The following is a 12057-nucleotide window of genomic DNA, read 5'->3' on the forward strand; positions in this document are numbered from 1 at the left end:
AAATAAGTCAAGCGGAGAAAGACAACTATCATATGATCTCCCTGATAGGAGGAAGTGGTGATGCAACATGGGGGCTTAAGTGGGTAGGAGAAGAATAAATGAAAGAAGATGGGATTGGGAGGGAGACAAACCATAAGTGACTCTTAATCTCACAAAACAAACTGAGGGTTGCTGGGGTGAGGGGGGTTGGGAGAAGGGGAGTGGGGTTATGGACATTGGGGAGGGTATGTGCTTTGGTGAGTGCTGTGAAGTGTGTAAACCTGGTGATTCACAGACCTGTACCCCTGGGGATAAAAATATATGTTTATAAAAAAATAAAAAATTAAAAAAAAATTCTACACAATAGAGACTTTTCCTTTCTCATTACCATTACCCATTTCTCACACCCCTTTCCTTTCTCATTACCATTACCTTAGTTGAGACTGTAATTGTTGCCTATCTGGATCTCTCCCTGTGAGATCTACTCTGCAGCAGAAGATAAGGATGATTAGTCTTCCTAAACCACAAAGGGGTCACCACCCTGCTTAAAAACCTTCAACCAGGCCCTAGTATTTCCTTGGACCCCAAATCTCCTCCAACTAACTCCCATTTCTCCACTCCCTTTCATAGTAAAGGAACAAAACAGTTGTTTACATTGGCTATCTTTATTTCCTTACTTCCTATTCTCTCTTATACCCATTTTTATACCCATTTCGTTCTAGCTTCAGCTCCTGAGCATTAAAAAAAAATCCTACCTACTTTTTAGGTCACCAGTGATCTCTATGTTTCCAAAGTCCGTTGTCCATTTTCCTACCTCATCTTGGTCTCAGCAGCATTCCACATGGTCATCCACTGCCTGTTTGTAGAAACACTATACTAGACTACTCTCCTGACTTATCTTCCTCTCTCCAACATCTAAATGCTGGTGTCTCAAGCTTGTTTGTAAGAAACAGCTCTCTACATATACCCTCTCCCTATATGATTCCATCCAGTCCTAGCTTGGAATACTACCTAAGTACCATTTCCCAAATTCTCATCATCAACCAGACCGTCTCTGAACTTTAGCTTCATTTATCCAACATTTTATTTGATATTTCCATTTAGATACCTCAAATTCAACATGTCAGAAGTAAAACTCTTTTTAAAAAAATAGACACAATCATTTTTTAAAGGTTTTATTTATTTGACACAGAGAGAGAGAGAGGACAAGCAGGGGGAACAGCAGAGGGAGAAAGAGAAACAGGCTCCCTGTTGAGCAGGGAGACTTGGGGCTCTATCCCAGGACCCTGGGATCATGACTTAAGCCAAAGGCAGACCCCTAACCAACTGAGCCACACAGGTGCCCCCAAAGCAAAACTTTTCATTGTAAACACTACTTGATCCCTCCCCAGTTTTCATCTCAGGAAATGTCATCCTTCTCTTTCTACCACTATCATCCTAGCCCAAACTACCATAATTTCTTGCCTAGACTACAACAGTTGCTTCCTGGCAGGTATCCCTGCTTTTATCTTTATGTTTTAATAATATAGTCTGCAGGGGCGCCTGGGTGGCTCAGTGAGTTAAAGCCTCTGCCTTCAGCTCAGATCATGATCTCAGGGTCCTGGGATCAAGTCCCACATCTGGCTCTCTGCTCAGCGGGGAGCCTGCTTCCTTCTCTCTCTCTCTCTCTGCCTGCCTCTCTGCCTATATGTGATCTCTCTCTGTCAAATAAATTAAAAAAAAAATACAGTCTGCATAGAGCAACCAGAATAAACATTTAAAAGCTTAAATAACAACACAGAACTGCCCTTCTTAAATCCCTCCTTATTCTACACACCCAAAGAGTATACATGTAGTATGAAGAACAGAAATTGTAAGACATCCCTAGCAAAAGTATTTGTGCATATGTCTTACTCTTCCTGAAAGATGACCAACTTATAAAATTTCGAAGACTCCATTGTGCCTTGCTAAATATATACTAAGTTAGGGGTCTGCAAATACTTTCTGTAAAGGGCAATTTGTTAGGATTTATAGGCAATATAGTCTTATCATAATTACCCATCTCTGCCATTGCAGTGTAAAAGCAGCCATGAACAAGAAACAAATGTGTGTGGTTAAGTTTTAATAAAACTTTATTTACAAAAGCAGGTGGCAGACTCAATTTGGCCTATAAGTCCTGGCTTGCTGAGCCCTGTACTGCGTCCTAAGTCTCATCCTGACCATCTAAGAGAAATAGTACTGTGATAGATATGAAAGCACACTACTCAGTTCTCCTTTTCAGAGAGAATCTGTCCCAAGGAGTGTCATTATCTGAAAGCTCCCATTTACAGGCTCTTGTAGAGCCTGCTGTTTTTGAATTGAGGCCATGTGCTTCCCAGGCAGGATTCAGCCTATGACGGAGCATGATATGACCAGCACAAGATAATCTTTGCAGAACTCCATATTCAGCTGGCCAAGATTATTTCAAAGCTGCACTGCAATATGAGACCCTTCCTCCCCAATCCTCCTTTCCTTCCTTCTTTGCTTTCACAGGTATCAGATCTGCCTCCTAGTTTAGACAAGTGATGTGACAGCAGCATGGACCTCAATAGTAGCAATGGTGGTGGTGAGACGTGGTTAGATTTGTCTGGACAAATTTTGCAGGTAGAGGCAACAAGGTTCACAGATAGATTGAGTTTAAGTTGTGAGTTAAAGAAAGGTTTCAGGGATGATGTCATAGATGATTCTATCTAGTATAGCTTTGCTTTCTAGTTCATCCATTTCTACTATTTTTATTATTCTTTGCAGTCTGTGGTCTTTTGTTTTATTCTGTTGTGGCTCTGAATAATTTTTTTTGTCTTTTTCTCCTTTTTATTGAAGTAAAATAATTGTACATTAGTTTCAGGTATACAATATAATGATTCAACAATTCTATACATTACTCAGTGTTCATCAAGATTAAGTGTACTCTTGAACCCCTTTATCTATTTCACCCATCCATCCCCTGCCCACCTCCCCAAAATCTTTTGCACATTGAAGGAAACCATCAACAAAACAAAAAGGCAACTACTGAATGGCAGAAGATATTTGCAAATGATATCTCCAATAAGGGGTTAGTACCCAAAATATATAAAGAATTTATACAATTTGACACCAAAATTAATCTAATTATAAATGGGTAGAAAACCTGAATAAATGTTTCTCGAAAGAAGACATAACAGATGGCCTAAAGACACATGAAAGATGCTCAACATCAGTAACCATCAAGGAAATGCAAATCAAAACCACAATGAAATAATCACCTTAACACCTCTCAAAATGGCTAAAATCAAAAACAAGAAATAATAGGTGCTGACAAGGGTGTTGAGAAAAAGGAACTCTTTTATTTAAAGATTTTATTTATTTGTTTAACAGAGATCACAAGTAGGTAGAGAGGCAGGCAGAGAGTGAGAGGGAAGTAGGCTCCCTGCCGAGCAGAGAGCCTGATGCGGAACTCGATCCCAGGACCCTGAGATCACGACCCCAGCTGAAGGCAGCAGCTTAACACACTGAGCCACCCAGGTGCCGGAGAAAAAGGAACTCTTATACACTGTTGGTAGGAATGCAAATGGTGTAGCCACTGTGGAAAATAGTATGGCAGTTCCTCAAAAAATTAAAAATAGAATTACCATATGACCCAGTAATTCTGCTACTGGGTATTTACCCAAAGAAAACAAATGCACTAATTTCAAAAGATATATGCAGCCCTATGTTTACTGTAGCATTATTTACAATAACCAAGATATTGAAGTGACCCAAGCATCCACTGATAGATGAATGGATAAAGAAGAATTGGCATATATTTTATATATATATATATATATACCTATGTATACACACACAAACATACAGTGGAATGGAATATTATTCCATCATAAAAAACAATGAGATCTTGCCATTTACAACAACGTGGATGGACCTAGAGAGTATAATACTTAAGTCAGAGAAAGATAAATACCATATGATTTCACTCATATGTAGAATTTAAAAAACAAAGCGAACAATAAAAAAAAGAGACAAAAAGATTCTGTCTCTGAATTCTTTTTTTTAAAGATTTTATTTATCTATTTGACTGAGAGAGAGAGAGAAAGCACAAGCAGGGGAAGCTGAGAAGGAGAGGGAGAAGCAGGTTCCCTGCTGAGCAGATAGCCCAATGCCATCCCCAAGAATTTGAAATTTTTAACTGAAAAACATATTTCTTCCAAAAATTTGGGAAAAGTTAGGTGTCAAACTCCTTTGCTACAAACAATGATGTTTTAAATTTTATAATAATGTATTTACTCAATTTGAATTATTTTGATAGGTTTTTAACTGGTCATACTCCCTGTAGAGATAAATCTTTTTAGTAACAGTCTTACTTAGATATACTCATATTGCACTGATGATAAGGCAATATTCTGAATGTACATGAGATAAATGGGGTTAATACTACTAAGTAAACGACATTTTTCTTGTACTGTGATCATAGATGAGTCATCAAGTAAAATGATTAATGACAAATCAATGTTACTAGGTTCTCTGAGTGACTATTTTGCCCTTGCAAGGCAGTTAGAAGCTCTACATTTATAAGTTAATGATTTTATTCGGGCTATAAGCAGACACAAGCATCTGAGTATTCAGAAAGTTGTGTGAAATCATCTAAAGCAACGACTACCTTATATTTTGGCTTTTTTTTTTTTTAACCACTCAGGGTATTGTACAAATATATAAAATGAAATAAACTACAGGTAAATTTTGGTTAATATAGTACCAAGAGAACTAGTCATGAATCATCTTCATTTCATCAGCCTGCAAATGGCCTTGCTTTATTTTACAATGACTAGAAGTTGTAACTTTAATAAGTAGCACTATCACAATCTAAATCATTTTGAAAGGAACAGGGATTTACAAAGAAACAAACAGTATTTGATTTTTCAATAAATACTATTTTAAAACAAGAGAAAATAAAGAATAATGGGACTTATTAGTTTTTTAAAATAACTCAGTTTGAATGAAATCTCCATTAATCTCAGATTAACACAGCTATTACTAATATTAAATTAACAAAGTTCTTCGAACATGTGCAAAAAACCTTGGCGTTGTAAAATGAAAATGAGAACCAGTGGGGAAAACAAATAAACCTCCCTAGGTGTAAGGCAGAATAGCATACAAGCAAAATAAAGGTACAATAAGCATTTTAGTAGTGCTTAGAAAGAGTAATACAACCTATTTGAGAGGAATTCGGGTTGATGTAAAATGCACTAGAACTTGGACTTCAGAAATGCCTGAACGTGACCTATACTAGTTTATAATGAAGTTTTAATTGGTCTATAGCAAAATGACAATGTAGAAACGGTTCTTTAGATTATTTCGTTCCTATATTCTTGGCATTAAAAATAGCTTTTCTGGGGCGCCTGGGTGGCTCAGTGGGTTGGGGCCTCTCCCTTCGGCTCAGGTCGTGGTCCCACATCACGCTCTCTGCTCAGTGGGGAGCCTGCTTCCTCCTCTCTCTCTGCCTACTTGTGATCTGTCTGTCAAATAAATAAATAAAAATCTTTAAAAAAAAAAAAAGAAAGAAAAGAAAATGGCTTTTCTTTAGGGTACCTGGGTGACTTAGTCAGTTAGGTGGCTGGCTCTTGATCTCAGCTCACATCTTTTTTTTTTTTTATTTTCAGCATAACAGTATTCATTATTTTTGCACCACACCCAGTGCTCCATGCAATCTGTGCCCTCTAAAATACCCACCACCTGGTACCCTGACCTCCCACCCTCCGCCCCTTCAAAACCCTCAGATTGTTTTTCAGAGTCCATAGTCTCTCATGGTTCACCTCCCCTTCCAATTTCCCCCAACTCCCTTCTCCTATCTCCCCATGTCCTCCATGCTATTTGTTATGCTCCACAAATAAGTGAAACCATATGATAATTGACTCTCTCTGCTTGACTTATTTCACTCAGCATAATCTCTTCCAGTCCCATCCATGTTGCTACAAAAGTTGGGTATTCATCCTTTCTGATGGAGGCATAACACTCCATAGTGTATATGGTCCACATCTTGATCTCAGGGTCATGGTCCAAACCCTGTGTTAAGCTCCTGGCTGGGCCTGGCGCCTACATTAAAAAAAAATAGTTTTCCTTTAATGAAATGCATCTTGTTCTCATAAAAAAGATTTTATGTATTTATTTGAGGCAGGGGAGAGAAAGAGAAAGCATGAGTTGCAGAGGGGCAGAAGGAGAAGCAGCAGCAGTATCCCTGTTGAGCAAGGAACTTAGATGGGACTGGATCCCAGGACCCTGAGATCATGACCTGAGCCAAAGGCAGATGTTTTACTGACTGAGCCACCCAGGCATCCCTTGGTTTCCTCTTCTATGAGAATTTGAAAATCAATGCAGAATGCACATGATGTAAGGTCAGAGACTGTGCCTACTTATTTATCAATTATCCCCTAGTGTTTAACACAGTATCTAGCATATAGTAGGCATCCAGCAAATATTTTTGAATAAATAAATGAGGAAGGAACATCTGAGGCTGAGAAGGATGCAACAGGAAGTCATTTCACTGCACATTAATTAAGTAATGTATTAGTTATCTATTGCTGCTTAACAAATTACCCCAAAATTTATTAGCCAAAAACAGCACATTTATTATCCCCCAATTACTGTGGGCAGGAATCTGGACATGGCTTAGCTGGATGCTTGAGCTCAGCCTTGGATCTAGCCTAAGACTGCAGTCATCTCAAGGCTCTACTGGGAAGGAACCACTTCCCAGCTCATTTACAATTGTTGGCAGAATTCAGTTCCTCGTGTACTGGCGTGGAGCCCGAGAATTTGCACCTCTTACAAGTTCTCAGGTGATGTGGATTTTGCTGGTGTGGGGTCCACACTTTATCCTATTGCTCTATACCAAAATCTCAAGGTGTTTTTCATGAAACACTGTGAAAAGTAAGAGTGTAGGAGCTTTGATAAAGCGTGTGATATAGTGGAAAAATCACTAGTCTATACAGCTCAAGAGACTTGGATTCTAGTCCTTAATGTGTCATCATTCAGCTATAGGACCTGAATGAATCACTTCACTTCTCTTGGCCTCAAGCTTCTCACTTGCAAAATAAAGAGACTGGCTTAATGACCACTATATCAAAAAGTCTATACCTCTTTCAAGTTTTAAGATTAATATCTAGTTCTGTTATCTCAGATTTAATGAACAAGTCTGTGAAATCTAACCTGATATTTCTAAAACATTAAAGGAAGATATTTCTCTAGAATGCAAGTTATGATTATGAGAAAATGACTCCTTTAATCAATAAACCAGAGCTAATACATCCAAATTAATACCACCCCCATTCCATGTCATCAACATACACCTAATCCAACCATTGCCCAAAATATTTCTAGGACTCTTTAATATACATCAAAGCCCTAGTTTTTAAGCCACATGAGAAAAACCAGTCCTTACTTTTAAAGTCATACCTCATTGACCAAATGTTGCAATTTCCAGGTTTCTCACACACATAAACCTCCCAAATGACACTTGGTTATTTCCAAAAACCAAAATTGCCTTAAAAGGACAGAATCTTAGCCATTAAGGGGAAGAAAACTCATTTGAGAACTTGATAAAAGATATGGAGCCCTCCTCAAAAAATACATTGACACGTAAAAAAGAATTGCCAGGGGGCGCCTGGGTGGCTCAGTGGTTAAGCCGCTGCCTTCGGCTCAGGTCATGATCTCAGGGTCCTGGGATCGAGTCCCGCATCGGGCTCTCTGCTCAGCAGGGAGCCTGCTTCCTCCTCTCCCTCTCTCTCTCTGCCTGCCTCTCTGCCTACTTGTGATTTCTCTCTGTCAAGTAAATAAATAAAATCTTTTGAAAAAAAAAAAAAAGAATTGCCAGCAATTTTAATCCTGACACCAACTGAGAAACTCTTCATATAGGGAGATAAAGATTTACCAGTATCAAGAGAACCCAAATGGGGGCACCTGGGTGGCTCAGTGGCTTAGACCTCTGCCTTCAGCTCAGGCCATGATCTCAGGGTCCTGGGATCGAGCCCTGCATCGGGCTCTCTGCTCAGCGGGGAGCCTGCTTCCTCCTCTCTCTCTCTCTGCCTGCCTCTCTGTCTGCCTTTCTGCCTACTTGTGATCTCTGTCAAATGAATAAATAAAATCTTAAAAAAAAAAAAGAGAGAACCCAAATGTTCAGAAAAGACTTGGAAGGAAGCATTTGGAGGCAACTACTATGAAGCAAACAAAGCACAATGGAAAAGCACTGGACTTTTCCAGTGTGAATAAGGCATCTCAAGATTTGGATTCTGATTTGGCTATATCATTAACCAGTTTTGGGCAAAGAAGTCACTTTCCATTTAGTGTAAATTTCCTCATTTGCAAAAATAGAGGCAAGAGGAAAAGGGATTGAACTACATCAATGCTTCTCCGTGTGTTCACTGTACCAGCAGCACCAGCATCACCTAGGAACTCAATAAAAATGCAAATTCTCAGGCCCCACTTGAGACTTACTGAATCAGAAACTTGGGAATGGGGCCTGGCAATCTGTTTTAACAAGCCCTCCAGGGGATTTGGATGCACACTCAAGTTTAAGAGCCACCAAGCTAAATGGTCTCCAAAGTCACTTCAAGCTCTGAAATTCTACAACTTGTAAAGCCTAAATTTCAGTAAATTAAAATGGAAAACCAGAACCAATAGCCTGAATCATAGCTATTAAAAAAGTTTTCCTGAAATTAATTTCTAAGGGGTAAAATAAGAATCTCTATTTTTCATTATGCTCCCCAGAACATCATTGCAAAACTCTTTATAAATAGTGTGTGTGGGGGGGGGAGATAGTGGAAGAATAGGGGACTTAGTTTCATCTGGTCCTTTGAATTTAGCTAGGTATTTATCAAATCATTCTCAATAGCTGTGATTCCAACAGGAGATGTAAGAAAAGAATTACCAGAATTCTACAAATAGAAAAGTGGCCACTTTTTGCAAAGTAGGAGGTGTGGAGAAGTGAATCTAAGGGTATATACTGGAAGATAATGCGGGGGGAGGGGAGAGCCTGCCTAAGTTGGCTAGCAGAAAGTGATATAGCCCCAGAGGGAAAAATTGGAACTTTTAGAAATATGGTCCAGTAAGAGACATCCATGACTGAAAGGTGCTCAGGTGGCAAAGCAGGCAGAATCTTGGAACAGTGTGGTCTCAGGATCCCCAGGGTCACGGAAAGAATGGGGGTGCCTGAGCTGGCAGATTTCCCAAGCATTGGAAAGGGGGAACCAACTACAGTCAGCAAGCCAGGAGTGGGGTCTCAGCTCTGTTTGCCATAAACCATGAATCCTGACACAATGGGTAACTGCTTTCTGTGTGGGGGCCCTTCAAAGGGCAGAAAGACTACAACCCTCCACCTTCCCCCGGGAGGGGCAGCGCAGGTGCACCCATGTTCAGGCAAGCCCACAACTGGGTGACCACTCTCTGTGTGGGGGTCCTGCAAGCAAAGACCCCTGATGACCTTCCTCCCTCCCCCGGGAGGGGTCTCTCAGGTGCACACCTCAGGAGTCTGCAGAGTTTGGCTCACATACTAGTGAAGCCTGCTTTTCCCGGAGGGATTACTGAAGAGAGGGGGCCATGTTCTTTCAGCTCTGGGGCTGGAGATAGGGCTGGCACCATTTTTATTTTCATCCTCTAATGTGGTGCAGAAGGTCTTCAGGGAATGAAAAGTCAACAAAAATAGATCAACACCCTGACATACAATAGTGAAGCTTGCAAATTCTGAGATAAATAGAAAATCCTGAAAGCAGCTCAAGAAGTCCTTAACCTAAAAGGGTAGAAACCTTAGACTGGCAGCAGACCTATCCACAGAATCCTGGCAGGCCAGAAAGGGCTGACATGATATATTCAGGGTGCTAACAAGAAAAACATGCAGCCAAGAATATTTTATCCAGCAAGGCTGTCTTTCAGAATGGAAGGAGAGATAAAGAGATTCAAGGACAAACAGAAACTTGAGCAATTCGTGATCACTAAACCAGTCCTGCAAAAAATATTAAAGGGGACCCTGTAAGCTAAGAGAGAGCCCAAAAGTAACATAGACCAGAAAGGAGTAGAGACAATATACAGAAACAGGGACATTACAGGTAATACAATGGCACTAAATTCATATCTTTCAATAGTTTCTCTGGATGTAAATGGGCTAAATGCTCCAATTAAAAGACACAGAATATCAGACTGGATAAATCAGACTAGATAAAAAAGTAAGACCCATTCATATGCTTATACAAGAGACTCATTTTAGACCCAAAGACACCTCCAGCTTTAAAGTGAGGGGTGGAGAACCATGTATCATGCTAATGGACATCAAAAGAAAGCTGGGGTAGCAATCCTCCTATCAGACAAATTAGATTTTAAACCAAGGACTCTAGTAAGAGATGAAGAGGAACATTATATCATACTTAAAGGGTTTATCCAACAAGAAGATCTAACAATTGTAAATATTTATGCTCCTAACTTGGAAGCATAAATAACAATAACAAATTAACAAAACAACAAACTTAAAGAGACACATTGATAATAATACAATAATAGTAGGGGACTTTAATACCCCACTCACATCAATGGACAGATCGTCTAAGCAGAGGATCAACAAGGAAACAAGGGCTTTCAATGACACACTGGACCAGACAGACTTCACAGATATATACAGAGTATGCCATCAAAAACAACAGATTACACATACTTCTTGAGTGCACATGGAACATATTCAGAACAGATCACTTACTGGGTCACAAATCAGGTCTCAACCAGTACCAAAAGACTTTTCAGACCACAATGCTTCGCAACTGGAACTCAATCACAAGAGGAAATTTGAAAGGAATTCAAATACTTGGAAGCTAAAGAGCATCCTACTAAAGAATGAATGGGTCAACCATGAAATTAAAGAATAAAAAACAAATTAATGGAAACAAATGAAAATGAAAACACAACTGTTCAAAACACTTGGGATGCAGCAGAGGTGGTCCTAAAAGGGAAGAACATAGAAATACAAGCTTTTCTCAAGAAACTAGAAGTCTCAAATATACAAGCTAACCTTACACCTAAAGGAGCTGGAGAAAGCAGAGCAAATAGAGCCTAAACCAAACAGATGAAAAATAATAAAGATTAGGACAGAAATCAATGAAATGGAAACCAAAAGAACAATAGAACAGATCAATGAAACTAGAAGCCGGTTCTTTGGAAGAATAAGATCGATAAACCCCTAGACAGGCTTATCAAAAAGAGAAAGGACCCAAATTAATAAAATCATGAATGAAAGAGATTATGACTGACACCAAAGAAATACAATTTTATGAACATATTATGAGCAACTATATGTCAACAAATTAAGCAACCTGGAAGAAATGGATGCATTCCTAGAACCTACCAAAACTTAAATAGGGAGAAATAGAAAATCTGAACAGACCAATAACCAGCAAGGACATTGAAGCAGCAGTGAAAAATCTATCTCCCAACAAACAAGAGTCCAGGGCTGGATGGCTTCCCAGGAGCCTTCTACCAAACATTTAAAGAAGAGATAATACCTATTCTTCTGAAGCTGTTTCAAAAAATAGAAAGGGAAGGAAAACTTCCAAACTCGTTCTATGAGGCCACTATTACCTTGATCCCAAAACCAAAGACCCCACCAAAAAGGAGAACTATAGACCAATACTCCTGATGAACATGAATGCCAAAATTCTCACCAAGATACTAGCCAATATGACCCAATGGTACATTGAAAGGTTATTCACCACGACCAGGAGGGATTTATTCCTGGGCTGCATAGATGGTTCAACATCCACAAATCAATGTGATACATCACATTAACAAAAGAAAGAACAAGAACCATACGATCCTCTCAACTGAGGAAGAGAAAGCATTGACCAAGTACAGCATCCTTTCTTGATTTAAACTCTCTGCACTGTAGGGATAGAGGGAACATACCTCAATATCATAAAAGCCACATATGAAAATCCCACAGCAAATATCATTCTCACTGGGTAAAAACTGAGAATTTTCCCCCTAAGGTCAGAAATACAACAGAATGTCCACTCTCACCATTGTTGTTCAACATAGTAATAGAAGGCCTAGCCTCAG

This window comes from Mustela nigripes, chromosome X (genome assembly GCF_022355385.1).
Source record: "Mustela nigripes isolate SB6536 chromosome X, MUSNIG.SB6536, whole genome shotgun sequence".
Classification (NCBI taxonomy): Eukaryota; Metazoa; Chordata; class Mammalia; order Carnivora; family Mustelidae; genus Mustela; species Mustela nigripes.